This window comes from Plasmopara halstedii, assembly GCF_900000015.1.
Source record: "Plasmopara halstedii genome assembly, contig: Scaffold_650, whole genome shotgun sequence".
NCBI lineage: Eukaryota > Oomycota > Peronosporomycetes > Peronosporales > Peronosporaceae > Plasmopara > Plasmopara halstedii.
The window spans coordinates 762,588-767,957 of record NW_020187567.1 but is presented as its reverse complement, the minus strand read 5'-3'; positions in this window follow the sequence as shown (position 1 = coordinate 767,957).

The window sequence follows — 5,370 nt, the reverse complement described above, 5'->3', positions numbered from 1 at the left end:
TCGGCAATGATGCGACAACGTCGCGATGGCTATCACTTCGTTAAGGCAGCGATAGCTGCTGTACACATATAATGTTTGAGGCTACACTTAATGGACACAGTAGGTAACCCTGGTTAATTTCCTGTCACATGCACGCTCTATTGGCAGCTTATAAAGTCGAGACTGAATTCTTTCAATACTTTTCGTTGCCTTTTTAGTGTTTGAAGAGTTATCTGTGGACAATTAGCTACTAACATGTGGATGAAAGACGTGGATACATGTTCTATGGCAGTAATGAATAAGTTAGTGGGTAATTATTTTAGCTCGCTTATTAATAATTGCGTAAGTCTAGCAACCCACACAATAAGTGTTAAATATGTGCCAAACATAAGGTAGGAAACATAACTTTTTCGCCAATGATAGCGATATACAGAGTGTGAGTTGTCGCTCTATCGAAAGTTCTTTCTTAATTGACTAAGAGGTTATCACTGGATACTCCGTACTTTTTGGATATTAAGCTGAAGTGAATTGTCACACTTTTTTTGTCGAGTGCTCGACAAACTTTTACGACCTGTTTAAATCGTGTTTTGGTGCAATTATGGTCGTCTTCACCTTTTTTTCTTTTTCCTGTAGTATCTAGTTGTTTCCTCAATATTAGCCTGTAACGTAATCAGTAATGTTGCAATTGTCGAATCAAATTTCTTCATTAGCTTTGAGAAATGTTGCTATCTAAATTCTAACCGGTAATCTGTAAGTCGAAATCGGTATTTCGAGCTGGTTCTCACGATTTCTTTTCCTTGCGTACTTCGATTGTAACCTCCCCATCTAGTAACAAAACTAACGTCCGGTTTGGTTATACAAAATCAAAGGGGATGGTGCATGGATTGAAAATGAGAGTACGTCAGTCTAATCTCCTAAAATAGTACTTTGAACAAACAATTTACGAATGTAGTCCTGGTTTTTACGAAACTGGTTTTCAATCAACTCTATTGGGTTACGACATGTTTGCACATCTCTTCGATCAGGCGCGATGTGTTGCGCTCGGTTGCCGACGGCTTGGGATGTGCTTTCCGTGATGCCGCAGACCTGCTGTCTGGAGATGCACCCTGTGCAGAGCTTTGCCCGCGAGCGCCCTCAGAACCAGCTAGGCTGTTTTTTTTCTGTGTCGTAAACACAGGGCTCATAGAGCAAATAATATTTTAAGTTGGTCTTCAGAGCGTGAAGGCGTCTCAGACACGCGAGCCTCGTATGAGGCGTCTGTTAAATGTGAATTGGGTATATTAACAATTTAAATGGGAGAGTGTAACGGGGTTTCACGTTATCTTGTAAGAAAGAGCAGGTCGCACAAGTTAGTGTGACCATATCCATATATTGGTGTATATTACACGAATGGGTGTTATGACACATTGGTGTGGCTACACCACAACAAGAAGCCACCATGTGGCAGGATTGCCGCTAATAATGCAAATTACTATACTTATTAGGTTTTACTATATAATTAGGTATATATTAGATCGCAAAGTAGATCCTTGTCGTGGACTGGGTACTTCATCTCCGCAGCCATTAGCTGGCAATACTCGAACGCGAGCAATCGATCTTGTCCCTCGGCGTCTGCTTTCAGCATTGCACAGCTGATGGCAAAGTCCGAAGTGTCACAGACGACACTAAAAATAACGATCGGGGTCTGGCAACGCCAGTACTGGTGCATGAAGGAGGCTGTATTTAATCCTGTCAAAAGCCTCCCGATGCTCAGAATCCGAATACCATTCCATATGCCGTGCGATTTCTGCATAATTTGTTCTATACTTGTGCAACCAAAGGAAAATAAGGATCTGAGGGATCCTTCAGGATCGACAATCCGCTTCGTGCGTTTAGCACCCTCTTGGTGTCCTCCAGGCAGCATCTTCCAGAAGCAACGACGAGTAAATTTCCTTGTTCGGTGTTATAATGACAACATCGGCTAAATTGCCTACCTAAAGGCACCGCCCAAACTCTTCAAAAAGCATTTAAGAAGAATTATTCACCGCGGGAATGGTATCGAGGGTGACGTTGCCGTCTTTTTTCTTCCATCATAACGTTGACAAGGGTATATATCTATGCGCCATCGTATAGGGTAGACGCACCCTGGATCAGGGTCGATGCCCTGCGTCTTGCAGATAACATGCGGCTTCGCCGTTTCTCCCTATAGCGGATTTCGTCTCATCTAGACCGGTCGGAACACATACCTGACGTCGTCCAGTGTCCCCACTCCCTGCTCCATCGGAGCCTTGATTTCTCAACAATTTCCAACGAGGAGCTGCTATTTCCAGAGTCTTCAGCCAGTGGATTACGTGCTACTCCACGCGCATCAAAAATGTCATGTTCAGGATTGCTCGGACCGCGTCCGACCCGGCCACTCTTGGCATGTAGCAACTGCTTCTCAACAGGAGCAATCTTCGGTGGGTTACATGCCACTCTACATGCATCACTGGGGCCTCGACATCGATGCCTCGACCCTTGGTACCATGCCACTCCTGCCACTCTGCGCTCAGCCCTCAAGCCACGCTCGGGACTCCTGTCCAAAACACCTGGGTGTTTGACAGCTCGGATACTCCAATATCCAGCACATTGTCCGTCCCGGTCCAGTGCCAACGCCGATAGCGCTTCTGCTTCCTAGCAGAGATGGGATTGTGACTCACCAAAGCTCCACCATAAGACATGCGCGTAGCACATAAAGTCTCGACCTCCAATAAATCTACGGCTAATGGGTTTCCAGCTATGCTATACCAAGGATAAGGTATTTATTACCTTACATCCAAGTCTTAGCCTAGGCAGCGTTCCACTCTATCAAAGATAGGAAACTTGATATCGAGGCCCACAAGGACCCTCGGCACAGTGACACAAGTTCCCGTCGCTTAGCGAACAGTGACGGTGTCACTCAACCGCACTTTCAGCGCCTCAGCGTACAGCTGACTTCCTTCGATCGTGGAGTGCCGAGCATAATCGCTCAACGCCTCAGAATCAATTAGAGTCCTCTATGGCTTCTCAAAGCCCTTTATGGTCGCTTTTACGACCAGCAAGCCCGGCTTGCATACACGTTCCGTGTTCAAGAACACGCAGCTCTTCGGGGCTAGGCCTTGCTGCCCTCTATATCTTTGAGGCGCAACAGAGCTCAGTTCTTCCCCAGTAGAGCACCCCGCGCCGACTGGGTATCCTCGTCTTCCCGCGACAAACCAGTAGACTGATGAGAAGCGGGGCGTCGGATCGACGTGCTTTAACGCGCCGTGCGCAGGCGATAACTAGTCTGACGGTGACGGGTGTCTCCACAGACAAAATTCCGTCGGGCGTTTACACGCTGCACGGCAGATCGGAACTCGCCTCCTCTTTCTCAGCATAGCTGAGATCCATTAGCTCAGGTCCGTCCGACGAGCTCCGAGGGTGCGCATTCGCACCAAGTCGTGCCGACTTAAAGTTAAATTCGGGATTCAATGCCACGTTCATCGCGTCCTCAAAAGAAGGTGGATGCACACGGAAGACTTCCATTCTGTCCACGACAGTGCGGAGGCCCTCCATAACGATGGTCGCTGCAACCGCATCGGGAAAAGGCCGGGAATGAGAGTTCTCAACTCTTGAACAAATTTCACCAGCAGGTCGGCAACAAGGAATCGCGATCTTATGCGATATGCCTGATTTGGCGGCGAGAGTACTTGCAGAAGCTGATGCTTCAGCTTCTTCCAGGAGGGTATGCAGCTTCAACTGAAGCAACACACGTTAGTGCCTATTCTTGCGCTGGACCCCCGAGCTTGAAAATACATAGCACCACGAGCTGTTGCTCGTTCTAGATCATGGCGGATGCCATAGTCACCTCGGCCTCTCCTATCCAGAGCAGAAAATTCTCTTTATCTCTAATATCAAAGGTCGTAACGCTCACTATGAGCAGCCTGGGTCGCGAAGAGTTATCCTTCGTCGACGGTGGCGTCATAGACGCTGTTGACGCTGGCAGCTTCTGCTGTAAGTACTCCAACACTGCATTTTCAAGACTTAAATATGCCTCCAGCCGCGCATTTGTCGCTTCGGCCCTTTGCGAAACAAGGTTTTCCACATCTTCAGGGTCCAACAGGGACATCAGCCCATCAAACTATGCCCTGGACAAACAGGAGTATTCTTCAATCCTCACAGAGGATCAGTCGTAACGACTCAGGCGTCGAGTGCTACCAAGTGCAGGGGGCCACCGTAGCTTTTTGCTCAAAGGAAGCTAAGCTAATGTCACCCACGCTACGTTCTTTACGAGACCAGAACGAGTGTAGCGGATCGCAATTCTTTGCCTCCAAGAGTACCCCGAAACTTTAGCCAAGGTAAATAAACTCTCACGTCCAAACTTGAAACAGTATTTAATTTTTTTAGGCCGCAAATATCTAAAACCTTAGGTTTTCCAAAAAGATGTAGTAACACCTAGCTGATATAGAGAAAATCTAATTAATTTGCATTACTGCTGGCAATTAGTGGCTTCTTAATATAGTGTAGTCACAAGTAATGCGCATGATAGCGATGCAAAGAGAACATGCTCAGATCCAAGAATTTTAAATCTATGTTCCTCGATTATGGAGATATATATCCAGGGCTATCGCGTGGTTTACTTGGGAAATGTGAAGGTAGGAGTGACCTGTTGTGCTACGCTGGATGAGCGTAATGTCGGCAGCATTTACTACGCGCATGCGCGATTGCGACAAGCGACCATCATAGTAAAGAAAAAAAGTACTGATGCTTATGCTTATAAAGTAGCTGATCGACACTCAGTTCGTAATGATTTCATGAATACTGTCAAGTCATATGTTGGAGACATTAAAATGAATGATGTTTATCGTACATCAAGTATTAGCACACAGCAGCTGATGTCATTAGATTGTTGAGCTGAAAACCGGTTGGAGGTAGTAGAGTATTTTCCATCTCTTCATACGCGTCACGAAGATCATCAAGTATTGATGTGGAGCAAACAGGACAAAGACATGAGCCGATGATTATGCTACGTAACAGCTCAGATGATGAGCACAAAATTGTGTGAGAATAGAAAAAGACAGACCCATCGACGATGCTTACGTACATGGTGAGAAGTGGAGTTGATAGGGACTTGCCGACTGCGTGTAATCAGTCAATGACAAGCGACGATGCAGCAAAGCAGAGTGAGGCTGTTGAGGCGGAGCTTCGCTCCCACAAGCACAATCAAAAATGGAGTTTAAATCCAAGGGAGGATAACAAGCGCGCTATCGGCTCGTGGACGCGCCACGATAAATTTAATCCGGATGATGCTTGCAGTATTTCCCAAATACTCCTGTCAGATAGAACATGTGAATGTGGATACTGTTTCTCTCAACAATTTGCAGATAAAAAAATGGAAGTTGGATTGGGTGTCGT